The sequence below is a fragment of the Dama dama genome, chromosome 3, assembly GCF_033118175.1.
Source record: "Dama dama isolate Ldn47 chromosome 3, ASM3311817v1, whole genome shotgun sequence".
NCBI classification, from domain to species: domain Eukaryota; kingdom Metazoa; phylum Chordata; class Mammalia; order Artiodactyla; family Cervidae; genus Dama; species Dama dama.
In genome coordinates this window covers 29,572,257-29,596,490 of record NC_083683.1, presented here as the reverse complement: position 1 = coordinate 29,596,490, position 24,234 = coordinate 29,572,257, and the positions used below count along the sequence as shown (strand labels likewise).

Genomic DNA, 24,234 nt, shown 5'->3' with positions numbered 1-24,234 from the left:
AAAGAGCCTCTTGATGAAATAAAAGAGGAGAGTGAAACAGCAGCCGGTCCCATCATTTCATGGCAAATAGATGGAGAAATGATGGAAACAGTGTCAGACTTTATTTTTGGGGGCTCCAAAATGACTGCAGATGCTGACTGCAGTCATGAAATTAAAAGACACTTGCTCCATGGAAGAAAAGCTACGACCACCCTAGGCAGCTTATTAAAAAGCAGAGACATTACTTTGCCAACAAAGGTCCATCTAGTCAAAGCTATGGTTTTTCCAGTAGTCCTGTATGGATGTGAGAGTTGGACTATAAAGAAAGCTGAGCACCGAAGAATTGATGCTTTTGAACTGTGGTGTTGGAGAAGACTTTTGAGAGTCCCTTGGACTGCAAGGAGATCCAACCAATCAATCCTATAGGAAATCAGTCCTGGGTGTTCATTGACGCTGAAGCTGAAACTCCAATACTTTGGCCACCTGATGCGAAGAGTTAACTCATTGGAAAAGACCCTGATGCTGGGAAAGATTGAAGGCAGGACGAGAAGGGGATGACAGAGGATGAGATGACTGGATGGCATCACCAACTTGATGGACATGAGTTTGAGTAAGCTCCAGAGTTGGTGATAGACAGGGAAGCCTGGAGTCCACGGGGTCGCAAAGTCGGACACGACTGAGCTGAACTGAACTGAAACCTGAGTCAGCAGGATTTGTTCCTGGGCCTGTTAATTTTAGTGAAACTGAAGAATTAAAACTCCATGTCATGACCTTAGGAAATATTTCATCCCCTTTATTTCATCCTTATCTTGGTGTATAATCAGCTGCATTTAACAGTTTGGGGTTTATTTATTGAGACAAAGCAGATATATAGCACATGATTTAATCTCAAAACAGTTTCAGTTTGGCCTATTTGTCATTCAAGGTGTGTATTCAATTTAGAATGGCTTCTGCTCACTCAATTCCCTCTCATACATGCTCAGTGATTAAATATTTAGATTCACAGCAAGTTCTTGACACCACCATAAAAAAGCCTACATTTAAAAGAACTGCAAAGTGCAATAAGGGGCTCAGAAAATCAAATATAATCTTGAGAGACACTGCCAATACATAGGAAGACAATATAGTATATATATGTTTTTTTGTTGTTGTGCGGATTATGTATACTGAGCTCTCATAAATGAAAAGAAGACATATGTTCTAAAACAGATACCTGTCAAAGTATCCTAGGTTTATTTGCATCACATTATTTCATTTAATAATGGCCTCAATTTGAATTTTGATAAAAAGAATTAATAGAAAACGTGGGCCATTTTAGGAGTTTATCTGTGGCAAGTTTTTCTGGGTTACAAGGAAACATTTAATTTATACACTTTAATTCTTATAAAAGATGCTACACAAGGAAGACAAAAGACCAAACATCAATAAATGTTACATTTATAACAAATGTAATTATATTTATACAGATATAATTCTGTCATTGGGTGTACAATTCCACATACATAAAACAGATGGTATGTAAGAATATATTTGAACATCAGATTATTTAGAAATATTATGTCGATTTATTAATTTTTACAATGCCTTTTTCAAATGGGTCAGCTGGAAAGCCTAAATAGTTTCTGTATCTAAAAAAAATATTAGTTACAGATAATTTTTAGAATCAACTCAATGTTTTATCCAGTTTAGGATCCCCTGGTATTTGTTTAGCTTCATTTCAGTTGTTAAAAGAATAAATTGTGCAATTTTTGTTAGGGTGCCTTTCTTGTTAAGTTCTGGGCTACATGAGAGCTGAGACTATGTTTCTTGTTCACTATGCTATACTTAATACTTAGTCCAGTGCTTAAAACATAGATCTGTTCAAAAAAGACGCTCTTACTGAATAAAGGATTGAATGACTGGCACCAGCAGTGGGCAAACTATGGCTCAGCTCCAGTCTGCTGCCTGCTCCTCACTGCCTGCAGGAATGTCTTTTCCATTTTTAAATAGACGTACTTTTCAAATGCCTAAGTAGTGCCTATGTAGTAACCTCAATTTTACCTGTTGGCCATAAACGCTACAGGATTTACTACAAAAAGACAGTTTTCTGACGCTGATCTAGATCCGCACTGCTCCATAGAAGTCATGTGATGACGGGAAAGTTCTGTGTCTTAGAGGGTAGCCACAGACCACAGATGGCCGCTGAGCACTTGAAATCTGTCTGGTATGAGTGAGGAACTGAATTTTTTAATTTCATTTTAACTAATTTAAATACTCCCACATAGCCAGCAGCTAGTGTGTTAGATGGCAGCAGACCTAGAGATAGAAAAGAATAAACTTCATGTAAATACAGCAAATCAGCAAATAATTACTTGAAGATCAAGTATATCCATGGAAAAACATAAAAATATGCACTGATTTAGCAGTTTGGTTGGGCTTTCTGGCAAAAAAAAAAAAAAGTAAAAATAAACTAAATTATCTACCACCAGTTCATTAAAACAACCAATGTTATGACAATACAAAAGCACAAAGGTAAACATTAATTCATTTGATAGTTGCACAGAAACTCATTTAAAATAAGTGGTGGTTCTTTCATTCTACAAACTGTGGACTGGGGGAAAAAAAAAAAAAAACTCTTTTAGATAAGGTAGGTAACATTAATGTTCTATTAACAAATAAATGAAGAATATTGCTTTTATGAAGATTTTAAAGCTTTTCTTTGCTTTATTTGCAAAGACATTCTTGAAATACATTGAATTCTATTAAAGCAAACCATTCTACAGCACCGTGGAAAGACATTACACAAGTGAAAACAATGACATAGTCAGATGGCATCCTCACATAGTCAGCATTAAAGCAGCATCGAGAAGTAAAGATTCAAACTGCAATGTGAAGTCTACAACGCCCACATTAACCAATGATTTCAAGTCTTTAAGTTGAGAAACTCTTAAAAGGAAATCTGAATTATGTGCTACTTAGGATTGAAATTGTTTGTTGCTGTTGAAATAAGCTAAACATGTTAAAAATTGGAGTAATCTTCTTTTCTTGCTTATGCTGTTTCTGACGTGTCTATGTATGAAATAATATCTCCCTGAGTAAAATTACTTTGGCTGCCCTCTTGTATTTCAAATGATTTTATCATTAGGGAAAAAATCTGAAAACACAGTGGACAAATAATCCCTTAATGCTTTTCCTGGCTAGCAAGTAATCTGTCAAAACAATCCAATTTCCAAATAGCATACAAACCCAATAAGATACTGAGCCAATACATCTGTTCTTCTCTGTATTTAGAGTACAGACAAATGCCTATTTTCATTTTGGGTGGAAAATCCTGATTTTGAATTCTCTAACATGACAGTTTAGCTCTGGTAACAAAATATTTACAAGTTCTCTTTGATAAAACTTAAAAATTTTTGTAAGTCAGGCTTTGAGATACATATCATATATACAATAACATTTGCCTTTTTAAAGGGCAGTTTTAAAATCGGACACACATGCAATTGTGTGTTCACACCCAACCTAACATATGGAACATTTGCATCACCCTAGGAAGTTCCCTTATGACCCTGTAGGCAATTCCTCCCATCACCCACAGCCCAATGGCAACCAATCCAATCTGTTTCGTTTCCACAGCTTTGCCTTTTCTAGAATGTTGAGTTAATGTCACAGATACAGGAGTACTGCAAGTGTCCAGCCTATTTTGCTTGTCCACTTACAGCAGTGCTTTTGAAATTCACATATATTGTTGCTGGTATCAGTAGTTCATTGCTAGCTGTTGCTGAGAAGCATTCTATTGTATATTGTAACACCACAATATTTTTATCCATTCTGCTGCTGATGGGCTTTTGGCTACTAGGAATAAGGCTACAATTAACATTTGCTGTATGCACCTCTGTTTTCATTTCTCTTAGGTACACATCTTTGGAATTGTTGCTAAGTATGGTAAGTATGTTCCATTTTATAAAAATCTGCCAACTGTTCTTCAAAATAATCGTGTCATTTGCATTTCCACCAGGAATCTTTAGAGCTCTGTTGGTTGTCTCCAAGTGAGTAGTATTAATCCATTTAATTTTAGCCATTTGAATGGGCATGTAGTGGTTATCTCCTTTAGTTCATCTTTTCCTGATGATTAGTGATATTGAATAGTTTTACATGTGTTCATTGCTGCTTGTATGTATTTTCTGGTGAAATATGGTGCAAATCTTTTGCCTCTCTTTTTTGCTGAGTTTTTATTTCACTATTTATGTAATCTGTCTACAAACTCTTCATTAGAAATGTGCTTTGCAAATATTTCTTACCAATCTGGGTCCTGCTTTTCATTTTCTTCTGAAGAGCAGTCATTTTAAATTTTATGAAGACCAATTGTCAAATTTTTCACTATGGCTTAACGGTTTTTGTTTTTCTAAGAAACCTTTCCTTAACCAAAGGTAACAAGTATTTCCTCCCACATTTTATCCTAGAAGGCTTCCAGTTTCCTAGTACATTTAGCTCTAAAATTCATTTCAAATAAAGTTTTGTATGTGATATGTTGTAAGGGTTGAGATTTTCTTTTCTCATTTTGATACCTAATTGTTGGTTAGCACTTCTTGTTGAAAAGAGTATTTTTTAAAAATCCCTTGAAAAGCTTTGACACCTTTATCAGAAATCCAACTGACTATATATGTGTAGATCTATTTCTGAATTCATCAGTTGGTTCCATTCACCTATATAACTGCTTTTACACAAATATCACATTCTTGATTACTATAATTTTATAGTAAGCCTTGTAAAATTTAACATTTTAAATAAATAAAGGAACAGTTATATCCTTCAAAAACCTACGTACTCCTGAAATCATTGTTTATCACGCAGTGTAGGCAGAAGTTTGTGCTGATTTGGGAAGATATCATTCCTCCAAATATGGAAGAATTGCTATTCATAATCATTATTTTAGGTAGTCTGTTTTCCTGTTTTCCACAGATTGAAGGGTTACCCAATGTAGGGGATCCACAGATAGAATTTAGGTCATCCGTAATCTTGGATCCTGAACACAACTTACTTCTTTATTTTCACTAACCTCTGACTGAAGTTCAGTGTCTCCTTCAATTATAAATGTGGACAACAAACTTCAGCAGGACTGGCAGTACATGAAACTACTGCCAAGAGAAGGTGCAGATATTTTCATGTCCTACTGCAGTTGTGGCTGATGTCTCCAGGTATTTCTTACACTGGCTGTTACTTCAAAATCACAGTGGCTTTTAGAACTGCTACTTAATATTATTTAATGAGTAAAAAAAAAAAAGCACACATATTACTGAATTTTAAAAAATTTAAAAAACTTTGTTGTTAACTATCTCAATATGATTAGTTTCCCTTGTCACATTATGTATTCTGCTGTTCAGTTGCTAAGTCGTGTCCAAGTCTTTGCAACCCCAGGAACTGCAGCATGCCAGGCTCCTCTGTCCTCCACTATCTGAGTTTTCTCAGATTCATGTCCATTGAGTTGGTGATGCTATTTAACTAGTCCATCCTCTGATGTCCCCTTCTCCTTCTGCCTTCAAGCTTTCCCAGCATCAGGGTCTTTTCCAGTGAGTTGGTTCTTTGCACCAAATGGCCAAAGCATTGTATTTCACTATATATTTGTAAAAATTGCTTGAGAAGGGGCCCAAGGGGTCCTTGGCACAGAAATGGTTTAGCTCTGCCCTCTGTATTCCCATTCATAAACCTACTGCTTATGCTGTCCTCCAGCCTGTGAGGTCCATTCAGAGTATCTTTAATGGTTCAGTTTAGAATATTGCAGTATTGCCAGCTTTGGGCTATTTCATCTTATACCATACATAATTATGATGTATACATATTATATATTGATAATTAAAGTTCAAAGCCTTTATTAAACATGTGAGACTGGACAACGCTCTAAGTCAGAATCTGACAGTCGATGGTTTTCTTGTGGTTCTTGCCTTTGAGTCGGTTCGGCCCGGAACTGAGGGCAGATAAGGAAGGAGGCCTGGCAACACTGCTCACCTGCTCTCACGACCACGTGGCCATGACCTAGACGGTGTTCTGCCCCCTCGCTGGGGTGGTGGTGGAAGTGTGGGCAGAATGTGAGCCGGCAGTAACTGACACAGGAGGACACCTGGGGAGTAAGAAAGTGTTAGCCAGAAAGGGAAGAGACACACCTGGGAAGCCTGTGCAAGCCTGGGCTTTCCATCCGCCTGCAGCGCTGGGGCAGCAGGACGGCTAAGGCGGAAACACGCGTTGCCGGCCTTCCAACTCCCCTGGCACAAGTCCAGGACAACGATCGTCCTCACAATGCAGAGATCAAGTGGCTTCCCACTCTTGAGGAGAATGTATTCAGCTTGCATTCACCATTTTATTCCGGCAGGCAAATAGTCCTTCTCTCAGGCCCTTCCCTCCCCCAGGAGCTATTAGTGCAAAGCCCATGGCTGATGCAACCCTTCTGGAAGGGCCCCTGCCCATTCCCTGTGCCTTTTTCAGCTCTGCCCTCCACCCAAGAGCTCTCTCAGCATGCCTCCTGGGCTTCAGCCAGTCCTTCCCTCCTGCACTAGGACATGACGCATGAGCGGGTGCTTGGACACCACAGCGCACACGGAGGGACGCCCGGGGACAGACGCACAGGCCCAGTCTCTCCTTCGGCACTTCAGCCCAGGGATCCAGGCTGGAGGGGCAGCAGTCTTCTCCAACCTGGGTTAAATGAGCCATTTATTACATCCTAAGCAGAAATTATTGAACTGTTCTCCAGCGTTTCTTCAAGCTGGCCAGCAGCAGGGGCCGCTCAGCGACTTAGGGCCTACTGGACGCTCCGCAGTATAGCAGCGGGGACAGAGCTTTGCCAGTCCTTTGGGAGGGGCTGTATTTTCACCTTGCTTACCAGGACCTCAATGGATCAAATCCCACCCAGGCCTCTCAATAAGACAGGGGTGCAGATGAAAAAAATCTTTGTGTTTTTGCCGGTCTCTATGTAGTTCAGGAAATTGTTTCATCTTGCTCAGTTGTCATTATGAGAAATAGGCTGCCTATCTTTGAGGGGTTTCCACTTCCAGCTGCCGAAGAGATACTATACTTTCTGAGGAAAAGGATGGTGCCCTTTTCTGCCCTCTGTAGGAGAGATTTTTTTTTTTTCTTTTTGGAGGACATTTTAAATTATGACCATAAAATTTCATGACCTCACTTACTGGGTATTATTCTTTTTTTTTAAGAGGGTAAGCTGGTCCCCACCACCCCACCACCACCCCCAGAGGATCAAGGTATTCATTTCCTTCCTTTCCTCTACGGCATGTTCTGGATGCCTTCACTGCTAGGCACAGGACAAACAGTAAAAATGATAGATTTCCTGCCCTTCTAGGTCAAACAGAGGAATACAAACATTTTAAAATTAAGTGCTATGATATTGATGCTGTCACAGTCATCTGTGCAGAGTATAGTTGGGGTGTAATAAAAGGCTAGGGATTTAAATGTGGGGGCAGGCTCATAAATACCGAAGAACAACACGGGAAAGTGTTGACAGGAAGAGAAAGGGATGTTAGCCTTCCTGGAAGAAGGATCCGGGAGAGCGAAGTCCAGATGGAGGCAACACTTGATATGCCGTGGGAGTTGCAGAAAGTCTGAATCATTTGCAACTGGGGTTAGAGGGAGTGCAAAGGACAGTGCGGATGAAGTAGGCAGGGAAGCATCATGGAAGAACTGGACGCCACAGCTTAAGAGTTTGGATTTTCCTGTAAGAAAATGGGAAAGCCACAGAAGAGTTATAAGCCAGGGTAGAAGATTGATGCCAAGGAAACCAAAAGGGCAGTTATGAGGCTCTGAGCTTAAGACAGCAGCAGGGGGACTGGAGAAGAGGAGCAGCGACGAGAAATGTTGGAGGCTGAATGACTGTGACTTAATGTTCATTTTCCTGGGCTCCAAAATCACTGCAGACGGTGACTGCAGCCATGAAATTAAAAGACGCTTACTCCTAGGAAGGAAAGTTATGACCAACCTAAACAGCCTATTAAAAAGCAGAGACATCACTTTGTCAACAAAGGTCTGTCTAGTCAAGGCTATGGTTTTTCCAGTGGTCATGTATGGATGTGAGAGTCCCTTGGACTGCAAGGAGATCCAACCAGTCCATCCTAAAGGAGATCAGTCCTGGGTGTTCACTGGAAGGACTCATGTTGAAGCTGAAACTCCAATACTTTAGCCACCTGATGCAAAGAGCTGACTCATTTGAAAAGACCCTGATGCTGGGAAAGACTGAAGGCGGGAGGAAAAGGGGACGACAGAGGATGAGATGGTTGAATGGCATCACCGACTCAATGGACATAGGTTTGGGTGGACTCTGGGAGTTGGTAATGGACAGGGAGGCCTGGCGTGCTGCAGTTCATGGGGTTGCAGAGTCGGACACGACTGAGCGACTGAACTGAATATTCCAATGGATCCAAGGAGACAGAAGTCCAAGGTTATTTTAGTTTTCCACTGAAAGTTTCTTTCACTGAAAAGGAGTTTTAGAGGAAGAGTAGGTTTGACTGGAAGTTTGACTTTAGACATGTGGATTTTGAAGTGCTGGTGGAATGCTCATGGGGAATGGCAGTGTCCATCAGGCAGATGAATAAACAGGTCTAGAGCTCAGTGGAGAGATTAGAGAGAGAGAGAGCTAGCATAGAGATTCAGATCTGAGCACCATCAGATATAGGCTTTTGGAAGCCAAGACCACATCCCATGGAAAGTGTGTGTGTATGTGCTAAGTCACTTCAGTTGTGTCTGACTCTTTGCGACCCAATGGACTGCAGACTGCCAGGCTCCTCTGTCCAATGGACTACAGCCTGCCAGGCTCCTCTGCCCAGATTCACCAAGCAAGAATTCTGCAGTGGGTTTCCATTTCCTCCTTCAGGGGATCTTCCCAATCCAGGGATTGAACTTGAGTTTCTTATGTCTCCTGCACTAGCAGGCGGATTCCTTACCACTAGCGCCACCTGCATGGCCTGAAAAAGGCCGAAGGACAGAGCCTTCAATGGAAAAGGTTAATAGTTAAAGGGGGCTTCCCTGGTGGTTCAGCAGTAAAGAATCCGCCTGCCAATGCAGGAGATGTGGAGTCAATCCCTGGGTTGGGAAAATCCCCTGGAGGAGGAAATGGCAACCCATTCCAGTAATCTTGCCTGGGAACTTCCAAGGACAGGGGAGCCTGGCAGGATACAGTCCGTAAGGTTGCAAAGAGTCGGACACAACTTAGCAACTACACAAAACAACAACAGTTAAAGGACAAATAGGGAAGAGTTCGCAGAGGGCAGAGAGAGAAGACAGTGGGAGGCGCAAGTGTCTCTTTTGGCTTCTGGGAAGCAACTCTTGGAGGTCATATGTTCTCTCCATCTCCCTCAATCTTTTGGCCTTTCTGGTTCTCTCTCTGTATTGGCTTTATCTCTTTCTCTCTAAGGACACCTTTATCTGCTCATTCATAATTTCTGACCCTGATAACTTTGGGCTCACATGATCAAACAACTGCCTCTAGAATCTCTTCATATACCATGACCTTTCAACTCTTACTCCATACTGCTGTCTATTTCAAATTCCTGAGAAAGGAGAATCTGATAGGTTTAACTCTTCTTGTAGAGCCAGGTCACATCAAGGATCCAGGCTACACTGACCAGGTGTGTGCCCACATTCCAATCACCTACGGTCCCAAGAGTCTCGGGCATTAAACATGGCTCTCTGTGTTCATCCCTCTGAGAGGAGATATGGGCGAAGAGAGAAGAATATGGTTAGTTGGGCTGAATGACATCTGTAGTTTAAGAAAGTTTATGGAAGGGATTCTTCAACAATGGCAGACCCTATATCACAGTCAAGAAAGTATCCTAGTGATGTGGATGCCAGCTGCTGGGATGGTGGGAAGGGATCTGATTGCTGTGAGTGGGCAGTGAAGGAGGGACGGAATTGGAGAGGTAGAACTGTGGTCTCCCCTTCATCAGGATCTTTACCTCAAACTTTATAATATAAAGGAAAAGAAGAAGGCTGACGTTGATCCAGGACACAGAGTCTAGCGATCATTGCCCTTTTTCTCACTTCTCAAACACATACTTTATTGTTTTAGGTATTTGCTCCTGTTCAGTACTAGAGCAGTGGGTTTGGACCTATGAGCACAGATAACAGAACTATCCTTAGAATATGGAGAAGGGATCCCTTTGAATGATACTGTGGGAGGGAAATAAGAAGTGATGTGGGTAAGTATCAGGAAAGGGAAGAGGCTGACAAAGGACATTAAGTCCACTCTGCAAAGTCCTTCCCCCTTCACTCCCTTCACTTCTTTACTTCTCCTCACCTCCCTAAGAGTTAACAGGTAATCAAACAATCCTGAAGATTCTGAGATATTCTAAATGGATCCCCTAGAAAGTCCAAGGTAAGGGAACCACCCTGGTCCTGTAAGACCAATCAGGCTCTGCTGTTGAGGGCACTCACCAGGGAAAGCTAGGCTGCCTGTAGGCTTGTTTTATGATTCCTTTGGGATGCTCCGTGATGCTGATTCATTGGCAGGGGTTTCTGCCAGTCCTGACAGCACGCTAGGGCAGCACACCCAGGTGTCACAGGCTCGCATAAAGTATCACAGAGCTCATTGGCTTTTATTATATGAATTCTCTCATTATTCTCATAACAGAATGTCTCTCACTGATTCTCATTATATAAACTCTCCCACTGTATGAATGAGAACTGAGGCCTGAAGAGGTGAAGTCACTTGCCCAGGGTCACATAGTTGGTGGCAAAACCAGAACAGAACACAGGCTCCCCAACTCATGGTTCAATGTTGTTGTTACTGCTATTATTTTAGTACAGTCATTTTCCACTACTTTAAAAATAGCCTTCCACTATCCGGTATATGCTCCGCCAGAGTCCTGAATTTTCCTGAAAAGATGACATTTCAGGTGGGTTGTGAAATGTGAGCAGGGCTCACCAGGCAAAAAGGTAAGGCAAAGGGTGTGACTGGGGCTAAGTGTGCAGTACCTACTGTCTGGGATGAGGTGATGATCATGCCTGGACACAGAGGCCTCTCATGGCCTCTGTCTCAATTACCAAAAACTCGGAACTACCTGCCTTCACCTTGTCATCCTTCCCAAGTAGACACAGTAGCTGCAGTGCCCACCATCTTGCCTGTCCGTGCTCTGACATCTAACCTACTGGCTTCTTCCCTCTTCTCACTCACTCTCCCATTGCTGCTGTCCTTTCCACCAAGAGCACCTGGAAATCCTTCTTCAGAGAAAACCAACGACCCTATGCCATCATGTTTTTCATTTAACATATACCTCCTGAAGCCTGGCTACCTTTCAGGGAACCACTTGTCAACCTCTCCCCTGCAGGATGCTTATTTTCTGACATCATGTGGACCACAAGGAGACCCTGGGAGGCTGAACGGAGAAGAGAGGGGTTAGCCTCCTCCCTGGTCCCCACTCTTCGTCTCATCGTTGATTCTCTGCTGTTGAACTAAAGCAGCCCATTTGAGGATGTTAACTGGCTCTGGCAGCTGCCATCATTGGTCTTCCACCAAATTTTCAAGATTGAACACTTGTCTGTTGTCAACTAATATTTTCCTAGATAAATCTCTGCATAACATTTTTTTCAACACTCCTCTCTCGAGATATTCCTCCTCAGTAACTACTTGAACACTTATGACTTAAACAACCACTTCTGGATCTTGAGCTGAAACTTTCCTAAGGGTTCTAGTTTGCACATGGGATATCTTCAGTACTGGGTATTCCTCAGGCCCAGCAAATCCAACTGGACAATAAGCAACCCCTAATTTCCAAGCAGCCCTTAGACCTCTGTTTCCTCCCAGGCTCCTCCTCCTCAGCAAATTACTGTACTACTCAGCTAGCCACCCACATCAGGAACGTGCTGGGGGGTGAAGAGTGAGTATCCCAGACTTCATTCTGTCTCTCACTTACAATATATAACCAGAATCAAGTCATAATAATTTTACCTCAAGTCTTTTTTTTTCATTTCTACTTCCTCTGCCTTAATCAAGGCATTACCTCTTTTCATTTAGGTTTTTGAAATGGGCTCCTAACTGCTGCCCTGGCCTTCAATGAATTCTACTCTAATCTATCCTGTAGGCTATACAGTCATAGTGATTTTTCTAAAATAGACCTATAGTCACATCAGTCTCTCCCTAAATTCCCTCAATAAACCTTTATGTCTTGAGAGGAAATGTATAGCACTCAAGGCTTCCATGTTTGGGACCCCTTCAACCTGGCTATTCTTATCTCCACACTCACTATTTGCATTCATCGAATGTCAAGTCCCTAAGGAAGTCATGCTCTCTCACGTTTTTGCAATATTTGTTGCTAGTCCTTATTGAGACTTTACTATATAAAAGCATCTCTGTTACTTGATCTCTTCCTGCTCACAACTGCATGTGGTCAGTTACCGTTTTCCCCCAGTTGACAGATGGAGAAAGTGAAGCAGAAATAAGTAACCTCACTAAGCTCACACAGCTAGCGATGAAAACAATTTCAACTCCATCAGTCTCTCTCTAAAACCAATTCTTTTAATCACTATTTACAGCACTGTCATACTGAAAGATCCTTCTTTCTTCATTTAGCTTACCTTGTACTCCTCCGCATTCTGACTGCGACCATCAAAGTTCTGAAAAACCTCTCACAAAAGTATCAACGAGGGACTCCAAGAGAAAATTTTCCATTCTCTTGTTACTTGATCTTTCAAATGCTTTCAACCATTGGTTACTCCATAGGCCTTGAAATAGCGTCTTCCTTGACTCATGTGATGATCTGCCCCTGGTTTTCTGCTTTATCTCTGGATGAGCTTTCTCAGCCACCTTTGTTGTTCAGCCTTCTCTACAGAAGCTTAACACTGGAGTTTCAGTTTCATCATCCTCTTCTCCTTATGCTTTTTGTATTCAGTGATCTTATCCACGTTCCAGCTTTAATGTCCATCTATCTGTTGATAACTTCAAAATTTGCATCCAGGCTCCCCCTTTGTTCTACAAACCCTTTTGAACCAGGGCTTCTTTCATATTACTTGAATTTCTCAAAACCATCCTACACTCAACATATCTGGAACAGAATTTGTTTTCTCCCTGATACTGCCCTTCCGTGTACCTCAACATCACCTTCCACCAAGACAAACTAGAAACTTTTATAGCCCATCAACCAAGAGGACTAAGAACAAAACTGCCATCCAAGTTAGATTTATTTCGCTTACTAAAGCCTGCAGAGAAGCACTCCAGGAGAATCGTGGGTTGTCTCAGTAAGAGAAGAGTTTTTAGGAGCTTCTTACAGGATTTGGGCTTATAGTGCAAGGTTGTAGTGAGCATTTAAAAACACAAGGTATACAGCTTTGAAATGGACGTTGTCAAAAAGCCAGGGACATTCAATGACTGTTCTTTTCTTAAAATCTAGAAGTCAGGAGAGTTTAAGTAGGCTGAAAGTAGTCTCTGCTACAAAGTAGCAATTACATGTTAGTCAGAAGAGAGATGTTGAGAATGTTCTTGTCTGTCTTGTTCCAGACATGTCATGGAGTAGCTTTCTCGAAATATTGTCCGTAATTGTCATTTGAGTTTTAGCACTTCACAGTTTTAGTTATTTTTGGAAAAAGTGACTTGAACTTTCAGCTTTAATTTTCCAGTATAAAAAAATAAAGAAAATATCTATTATTATTTTGGGCATAAAGTTCAAGATCACTTTACTTATGATTTTGAAAGTGTTAGTTGCTCAGTCATGTCTGACTCTTTGCAACCCTATGGACTGAAACTCATCAGATTTCTCTGTCCAGGCAAGAATACTAGAGTGGGTTGCTATTCCCTTCTCCAGGGGATCTTCCTGACCCAGGGATTGAACCTGGTTCTCCTACACCACAGGCAGATTCTTTACCATATGAGCCATTTCCTTTTAATAATGAAACTTTTTTTAGGTGTCTAAGACAAAAAACAAAACAAATATTTTTCTGGCCATTTGCAAAAACAGTTCTGTCTGATTGGTAGATGATGAGACCTACCCTTTAGAGGTAGGACAACTAAGAAAGAATCAATTACTTGAGGTTTTTATGCACCCACCAATATCCTGATTTTCTCAAGAGGAAGCTGAAAAAATTAAGACCAACACAGAAGAGCCTTAAACAATCAAGAGGTGAGACATTACCTGTAGTGGTTAAATAGTTAGACCCTGAAGCCAGATGCCTGGATTTGAACCTTGACTTTACCATTCTCATACTTCCTCTTACTTGGAGCAAGTTGCTTGACCTCTCTCTATTTCAATTTTCCCTTCAGTAAAGTAACAGAAATAATATAGCCCCTTCCTCTTAGGATTGTTATAAGGATTAACTAAGTTAATAAATATAAAATGCTTAGAACAGCACCAAGCAGAGAGTAGGCACTCAATAAATATTTAGTTGGCATTATTATTATAATCCATCATGTCATTTGGAGTTTAAAAAACCTTTTAAAATTTGAGTAGTTGCCAAGGACACTCTGGTTAATGGTATGTATGTGTATAAGAGAAACATAAAGTTGGAGTCACCTCTGAAATTTTTAAAACAGATCTGGCCATTCAAGAAGACTCCTTCAGAGAGAGCTCTCAGATGCCAGCACATTTGAGAATAGTGAATCTGGAATTATGTTAACATACTGGAAGCTTCCATGGAGACTGCGATGGTGAAAGAGCAATTTGAATAGTAGACTTTCAGAACTGTCAAAGAAATTGATGATGTATCCCTGCTTGCCAGGAAGGGGCTTATGCAACACCTTTGGACTGCATATAAGAGGAACTATTGTGGGGGGGCAGATTTCATGAAATCTGTAACTGAAGTGGCTCCTTCTTCTCTTCCTGTCAAATTGGCCATTTTGACATCTATTAACTAATACATGTAAGTGGGGTAAATTTTTTTTTTTATTATGACATCTGTTTAAATTGGCCTTCTCTGTCTGTTCATAATTCCAGTTAAACTATATGCTTCTAGCATTTACTAGACAAGGTGGATACTTTGGGTAGAGAAAAACAGGATTTGCAGGAAAGAATAAATTGTAGGTTATTTTTAAAAAATAATCAAATACGGGACATAGAAAAGCTCTTTGTATTTGGTGACTGGTCATTTGTGCATTTTTGGAGGGTATATTTGAGTTTAATTTATTGTCCCACTTATGCAGACTTCAGTTATCTGAATTGGTTTCTGTCTAGTCACTAGTATATTGCTTGCCTATGCTTCCTTGTGTTTTATGTATAAATATCGAGGCAGGATCCTATTTAGGGTTTGCAGTTCATTGTTATGAAACTGTCTGTGGATTCTATGTTTAACCATCAATGATTTCCCAAGCTGGCAACTTTTATGAAAAGAACTAAATCCAAATGTCCTGTATATTTGTTTCAAAAAGGGAAATTCGTCCTTGGCTCAAGAAAAAGTAGAGTTCTTAGATAGTTAATGTATACAATGCATTTAATAGTATTATTAACCTTAAATTAGCAATTTTCCTTCTGAGAAGATATTCATAGAAAGTAAATGACTGAAGAAAAGAATAATGTCATGTGTTCAAAGGCATTTGCAGTCATCTTAGGCACCATAGCAAGAGGTTGGCTGGAAGTCTAATAATAAAATAAAGAGTAAACAGAGTAAGTTTCATTAGGATGGGCTGAGGTCATTTAAAATAATCATGATGAAGGCAGTGTAGAATCAGGGGGAAACATTTCTTACATAATGTTAAGTAAAAGAGGCAGAATATAAATGGCATGTTGACTATTAAGGCAAATGTAAACAATAAATACATTTGAACTGAATAAAAATACCTACTTGGTGGTGGGAATATAAGTAATTTAACTATATTTTCATTTTTTTAAACAAAAAGAAAGTAAAAAGTTCTAAATGGCATGACTATATTATTTGAGAGCCAAATTCTTCATTCATTTATCATGGATTTGTACAAATGATAGCTTGTATGTTAGAGCAATTTGAGGTTTAGCCCAGGAACCTGATTTGTTTGCCTCAAAAGACTCACTGCATCTTGACTTTTTTAACATAAATTCTGTGCAAATTCCAATGTCTACTGGCTTGCTAATTTTATTTCTATGAAAATATCACATAGGTGAAAGATACCATAGTCAGAGATAAACAGGAAAAGCACAGTATACAATGTGGAGAGTCTATCAAAAGACATGAAGGCCTTCTGAAGAGTTGTTCCTAACCTATATGTATATAAGTTAGAGTTTTATGGTAGATATACAGATAACACAGAATATTTTCACATTCTTATCTTTTCCTTTCAAATTAAATCTTTGACATTATATTAAAAAGACAGCCATAGTCAGCTGAAAAATGGCTGCAAAAAACTCCACAATTCAGTCCCCAAATTTATTAACAAGTCTTGTTGGGGTAATGTCTGCTAAAAGTAAGCTGCGCTCAGAAGGGATCTATGAAATTCTGGTCTCCTTTGTATTTACTGTTTGGGAGGGAGCTCTGACCTTCTTAGACACAGACCTCTTGTGCATGAGTCAAGATATGGTCCACTTAGGGCAGACCTGTGAGTGAGTGCCCTGGGGCTCTGCACGCTCCCTAACCTTGAAATGCAGCAGACACTATGGGGCCTGGCAATGTCTTGTGTGTTCTTGGCCATAAAAGTATCTCAGAGGAGCCTTAAAGAGTGTCTTCTCAAATGTTAAGCACTTCAGGATCTCCTTAAAAATACGGATTCTGATTGAGTAGGTTTGGAGTAGGGACTCAGATTCTGCATTTTTAACAAGTTCCCAAGTGACGCTGATGCTGGTGGTCTGCAGAGTCCATTTCTGAGTAATAGGACTCTTAAGCTCAGCTTACTTGAAGGAAAAAAAAAAGTGTGATGCAGGGAATTTCCAGCTTAGTCTTTGCTTCCCGTATTATTTCTATGGCTGGAAGCTAATCTTTGGACATGTAAGCATGCCATTCATGTGGACTTCAATGTAAGAAGAAGTGTTATATATTGGAATATCTTCGTACAATTTTAACATCACTCTGGTGTCCACAGAGATCAGTATTGGTAACCAAGAAATACACTCTTTGACACACATGTTGAAGTTTTAAGCATTGCTACATGCCCACAAGCTGTTTGGAATGTTACTGCTCTAACATTATGCTGTGCAGTCAGTCATCTATTTGGTTAGCTGTTTTTGAAATTTTCTTTGGAATTTTCAAATTTCAAATTTATAAAACCCCCACTCTGATTCTTTTGGGGTGGCCCTTGTATATACAATATGTAAAATGCCAAAGTAGTTGGTATTAAATAATTAGCAATTACTTTAGGTCTATTTTCAGTAAATATCTTGAGATTTATTTTTAAATTAAAAATAATACCATGGGCAGGAAGTTTCTTGGTATTCATTGATCTTCCTAGGCAAGTTAAAACTAAGCACTATCATTGGTGTTTAGTTCTTTCAAAAGTGGCCTTTGCTATAAGTTTTAACTTTAAATTGCAAAGTTCTGATTTTAATTTCATATACTTATGAGATAATAAAAGTTAAGTATGACTCCATTATACACAGTAAAAACAAAATACATTATTTGGAATGTCAATGGGATTGTTATCATTGAATCTTTTTTTTCTTAAACCAACTAACAGCTAAAAGATCTCTTAAATGTGTTAAGAATATATTTCTTAGGAAATTTACATGGTGATTTGTTTACTTTTGAATATATAGTAGTATATATCTTAATTCTTTGCCTCACCAAAGTCTGGAAATCAGAGCTAGACAAAAGGAAAGAACAAAAAGGAAGTTTGTAAATAGATATAAAGCACTGAAATCATTATGCTTTTAAGATAGCAATTAAGTCCCTAGAGTGAAAGAAGAATGGCTGAACTATTCTAAAGTATTACTGCTTGCACCTTGGGTGTAGACTACTGTTCTGATACTAACAATCTATATCATCCCGAATGCACGCTGAATTAGCTTATTGCTCTGAGAATTGAGGTTAAGTGTCGAAACATCCAGTTATAAACGTTCAATAAAGTTTTGCTTCCCAGATGGCTCAGTGGTAAAGAATCTGTCTGTAAATGTAGGAGACGCAGGTTCGATCCCTGGGTCAGAAAGATTCCCTGGAGAAGGAAGTGGCAACCTGCTCCAGTATTCTTGCTTGGAAAATTTCATGGCCAAAGGCTGGTGGGCGACAGTCCATGGGTCACAAGAGAGTTTTTTTTTTTTTTTACGACTTATTGACTAAACAACAACAAAGTTTTGTTGAACTTATATATTTATCTTACTTGATCAGAGACAAACATACACTGATTTTGGGTAAATTAGATTTGATTGTCTGTTTATTTTTCCAAGATGGCATTTCTATTTTATCCCCCACAAACTGCTATTCTTTCCTTCTCATGCATTTTGCATCTTGTAGACAGTTTAGAATCTAAAAATCAGGACATAAATGTATACTTGCTATAACTCCACTAGGCTACTATTACCTTCAGAAGCTCTGTAACATTGCTTTATTTCTGTAACTAAACAAAACTCCAAGAGATATAAAGTTTTAATTTTCATAATAGGCCAGTAAGGAGATTCTGGTTGAATTTACTATTGCTTCATTAATCTTAAAGGGAGGAGGTATGCTATTAACAGCTGCAATTTTAATGAAATCCTTTCTTCTCTGAGCATCTGCAACCAATTTATCAGAATGAAAACACATTACCAGTAATATCATTAACAAAACTGGATATTAAAACAGTGCTAGAGATCTAAAATATGAAGCATATTTAAAAAATTCAAATTTGTTTATTTTCAAGAGCAATAACTATCTGCCATTAATAAGAGAAAAGTTATCCAAGAAAACCATTTACCTTGCAAAAGTTTTCAGTTCTTACACTGTAAATGTCGACCCTCAAAACTACTAAATATCATTCCTCAGTATAGGACAACCCGCTGTGAAGGAATGACTCCCCAAATGTTGTATAAGCTGGTCACACGAATGTAAATGTGGAGGCTTGAAAGACATTGTTTATATACTAGAAAGATGGCCAACATCCTCTACATTAAAAATGAACCCTCTTTGGCCTTCAATTTTAGTTTCTGTCTTTTTGAATTAAAGTGGAAATACAGCACTAACATTTTTTTCTTTATGATTTAAAAATCTGTCCCTTATGCATTTATTCACAGAGGTTTACCTGCACAGTTATACTGTCTACTAAAATTGGAAATGGTCTGAAGTCACCAGAGCACCAGAGATGTCTGTTGTTATAATCAAATGGATCTGGAACTGTTTTATCTTTCCCTTGAAACACATTATTGGAGTATATTTTGTTCAATGCAAAACCACCATCAACTCTTTTTCTTGAAAGAGTTGTAGCAGGATTAGAAGACTGGATTCTTTCCTGAGAAGGCAGCTCACTCAGAATACGTGGCATTTAGTTCAACCTGATTACCTGATGCACACCAAATCCCATGCTGACTGAATGGAAAGCAATGTGTTGAATTTTAGGTTGGAGTTTGCACACTTTCTCTATTTTTCTAAAATCCAACATGTTCAATCATAACTGTCTGAGTACAAGTTAAAAGCTTTTCCTCCCATAAGGTTTAAATGCACACTCCCTTCTTCTGTGCTGAAATGTGTTAACTCTCTTATCCTGGATTGTGCATTGGAAAATTCTAATAAAAACAGTACAATTAAAAAAAAAAGTCTTTCATTGACAGAACACCTGCAAACTTAATGAGGCAATCCACTGAGATAAATACATCAACTAATAAATTCCCATACATGCAGCCAGTAATATCACTGGCCAAGCACAAATCATCAGGGAGGTTTGAGACTTTCAGTTCCTTTGGTCACAGGTTAACCAGAGCACATATTTCACACAGCAGATTATTTCTTAAACAGTCCTTTCCTCCACGAAAACAAACCATTCTACTGACCACATTTAGAAACAACCTGAAGGAAACTATAGCTAAGGGGAAGAATGGGACAGAAGTCAAAGTCTAGGACACAGTTCATGGTAAAGCACTGTGTGTTTATGTGGACACTTTCTTTGTCTCCTCCGGTATGTCATTATCTAACTCTTCACTCTTCCATATGTCTCACACATGTGTTTCAATGACTACATTATGAAATCCTGAATTTAGGAACTATTAATAGCTTTGAAACCTTTCTTCTCAACCTCTACTTGTAAACCAACAAGATAGTGGGTAACAATTATATTTAATATTCACAAAGTACTTTTGTTGAGATGTAGGGAATTAATAAGAGGATTAACTGCAGATTTAATATAACAGTTATATGATTATTTGTGTTTTATTTTTCTTCTTGAGGCAATTTTGGCATACTGCATTTCTTTGAGAAAAATTTCCGTTTTATATAAATGTTCAAAGGTATTGGCATAAAGCAGTTCATGCTATTCTTACTATCTTTCTAATTTCTGTAGGATCTATAGTGATGTCCCCTTTTATATTCCTATGTTTTATTTTATTTTTTTTAGTGATTACTCTTGCCAGAGTTGTGTCAGTTTTTTTAATCTTAAAACCAACTTTGGAGGTATTAATTATCTGTGTATTTTCCTTCCACTAATTACTAATCTTTTGATTTTTGGTCTTTTATTTTCTAATATGTATTCACAACTAATGTTTCCTTATATCATGGTTTAACTTACCCCATAAATTTTGATCTGCAATTTGCAATAAAAATTACAATCATGTGTAATCAAAAATTGAAATTTTTTCATTATAATTCAATTATTTTCAATATTATTCAAGATATTTTCTCATTTCCACTTTCTTCTTTGACTCCAAAGTTATTTAAATGTATACTTCTTAAATTTAAAGCATATGGGAGGACTTCCCTTGTAGCACAGCATTTAAGAATCTGCCTGCCAATGGAGGGGACATGGGTTTGATCCCTCTTCCTGGCAGATTTCACATGCTGTGGAGCAACTAAGCCCGTGAGCCACAGCTGCTGAAGCCAGTGAGCCCCAGGGCCCAGGAGCTGCAACTACTGAGCCTGCTTGCTACAAGCATTGAAGCCTGCGTACCTAAAGCCTGTGCTTCACAGCAGGAGAAGCCCCCCGCAATGAGAGCCCATGCCCTGCAACTGGAGAGCAGCTCCCACCCGCCACAACTGGAGAGAGCCCACACAAAGCAACGAAGACCAGATGCAGCCAAAAAGGAAAATGAATGAACCAATTAAAAAATAAAGCACATGGAACCTTACCAAAATATCAGTGGCACTTTTCACAGAACTAGAAAATATAATTGTAAAATTTGTATGAAAAAATCAAAATCCCTGAGTAGCCAAAAGAGTCCTGAGAAAGAACAACAAAGTAGTAGGCAGCATCCTTCCTAATTCCAGATATTACAAAGGTATGGTAATCAGAACAGTATGGGACTGGCACAAAAACAGACACATAGCTCAAGGGAACAGAACAGAATCCGGAAATGAACCCACACCTAAATGGATAATTAATCTCCAACAAAGGAGGCAAGACTATACACTGAGGAAAAGACAGACTTCAATAAATGGTGTTGTGAAAATTGAACAGTTACATGCAAAAGAATTCAAGTGGACTACTCTCTCAAATCATGTACAAAAATTAATTCAAAATAGATTAAAAACTTAAATGTAAGACCTGTAGCCATAAAAATTCTAGAAGAAAACAAAGGAAGAAGGCTCTTTAACACTGATCTTAGTAGCAGTTCTTAGATATGTCTCCTTAGGTAAAGGAAACAAAAATAAATTAATGGCACTACATCAAACGGAAAGGCTTTTTCAAAGCAAAGGAAACTATCAACAAAATGAAATGGTCACCTACTGAATGGGAGAAGATATCTGCATATGATGTATCCAATAAGGGGTTAATATTGAAAAATACACAAAGAACTCATATAACATCAAAACCCTTCCCAAACAACCCAATCAAAAGTGGGCAGAGCATCTGAATAGACATTTTTCCAGAGAAGATATACAGATAGTCAAAAGGGACATGAAAAGATGATGATCAATATCACCAATCATCAGAGAAATGCAAAGAAAACCACAATGAGGTACTACCTCACACCTGTCAGAAATGACTATCATCAAAAAGAACACAAATAACAAATGTTGGTGAGGATGTGGTGGAAGGGGAACTCCTGTGCACTTTGGTGGGATATAAACTGGTGCAGCCACTATGGAAAACAGACGAATGTTCCTTAAAAAATTAAAAATGTAACTTCCATATGATACAGCAATTCCACTCTTGGGTATTTATCTGAAGAAAACAAAAACACTAACTTAAAAAGATATAAACATCCCTGTATTCACTGCAGCATTATTGACAATAGCCAAGATATCAAAGCAACCTAAGTGCTTGTCAATAGATGAATGGAAACAGAAGATGTCTCTCTCTCTCACACACACACACACACACACACACACACACACACAGGAATATTACTTGGCTAAAAAAAGAATGAAATTTTGCCATTTGCAACAACATAGATTGCAAGGTATTATACTAGGTGAAATAAGTCAGACAGAGTAAGACAAATGCTGAATGATTCACTTATATTTGGAGTCTAAATATCAAAACAAATGAGCAAACAGAACTATATATGAAATAGACTCATAGCTACAGACAACAAACAGGTTGTTGCCAGAGGGCAGCGGGTTAGGGAAGGGGAGGATAGGTGAGGGAGATTAAGAGGTAGAAAATTCCAATTGCAAAACAAATGAGTCACGGTTACGAAATGTACAGTGTAGAGTGGGGAGGTGGGATGAACTGGGAATTTGGGGTTAGTAGATGCAAACGATTGTATATAGAATGGATAAACCATAAGGCCCTAGTGTACAGCACAGGGAACTATATTCAATATCCTGTGATAAACCACAATGGAAAAGAATATAAAAAAGAATATATGTCTGTATGGGCTTCCCAGATGGTACTAGTGGTAAAGAACCCAACTGCCAATCCAGGAGATGTGGGTTTGATCCCTGGGTTGTGAAGATCCCCTGGAGCAGGAAATGGCAACCTGCTCCAGTATTCTGCCTGGAAAATACCACGGACAGAAGAGCCTGGTGGGCTCCAGTCCATGGGGCTGCAAAGACTGGGACATGACCAAGCACATACACTACCACCATCCATATTTTATATATATATATATATATATACACACACATACATATAATATATATACGAAGTGAAGTGAGGTGAAAGTTGCTCAGTTCGACTCTTTGCAACCCCATGGACTATACAGTCCATGGAATTCTCTAGGCCAGAATACTGGAGTGGGTAGCCTTTCCCTTCTCCAGGGGATCCTCCTAACCCAGGGATCAAACCCAGGTCTCCTGCATTGCAGGCAGATTCTTTACCAGCTGAGCCACAAGGGAAGCCCATATATGTGTGTGTATGTATATACATATACATATATGATATATGACATATATATGACAATCACTTTGCTGTACAGTAGAAATACAACATTGTAAATCAACTATACTTCAAATTAAATTTAAAAAATATGTAATATCTGAATGGTGACAGATCATAACTGGAGTTATTGTGGTGATCATCTTGACCGGTATAGAAATATCAAATCACTATGTTGTGTAATGGGTACTAACATAGTGTTAACTGCAGACAAATTACACTTTAAAAGCAAACAACTCATAGAAAAAAGAGAGCAGCTTTGTGGTTACAAGGGAAGGCAGGGGGGACTAGATGAAGGCAGTCAAAAGGTACAAATTCTCAGGTATAAGATAAGTAAGTATTGTACTAGGGAATATAGTATACAACTTAAATACAATTAACATTTACAATTAATATATAATGTTATATATTAAATCTTTTAAGAGAGCAAATCCAGAAAGATTTTATCACAAAGAAAACATTTTTTTCTATTTCCTTAATTTTGTGTCTATGTGAAATGATAGATGTTCACTAAATAATGTGATAAACATTTCATGAATTTAAGGAAAATCATTATGCTGTATACCTTAAGCAGTACTGGATATCAACTATATCTCAATAAAACTGGAAGGAAAAAATGAGGCATATAGAAATATATATAAACATAAGTATGTACATACACACACACACACACACACACACATACACACATATGTTGGTGATGATATCTAACCGTCTCCTCCTCTCCTGTCACCTTCTTCTTTTGCCTTCCATCTTTCCCAGCACCAGGGTCTTTTCCAATGAGTTGGCTCTGTGCGTCAGGTGGCCAAAGTATTGGAGCTTCAGCTTCAGCACCAGTCCAAGGGACTCTCAAGAGTCTTCTCCAGCACCACAATGCAAAAGCATCAATTCTTCAGTGCTCAGCTTTCTTTTTGGTCCAACTCTCACATCCAGACATGACTACTGGAAAAACAACA

General features: G+C 38.9%; 1 protein-coding gene across 3 annotated transcripts in view; it reads right to left on the bottom strand.

Moving 5' to 3' along the window:
* Positions 1 to 984: 984 nt before the first annotated feature.
* The window catches only part of METTL25 (methyltransferase like 25), a 121,553-nt gene continuing 98,303 nt past the window's right edge, over positions 985 to 24,234 (bottom strand). The window contains exon 13 of one of the 3 annotated variants that reach the window (XM_061125298.1): positions 985 to 6,073. The gene's annotated coding sequence lies outside the window, so the exon portion shown is untranslated. Of the gene's footprint in view, positions 6,074 to 22,399; positions 24,221 to 24,234 lie in introns of those variants that run through there. The other 2 variants (XM_061125280.1, XM_061125289.1) reach the window with 2 other exon arrangements.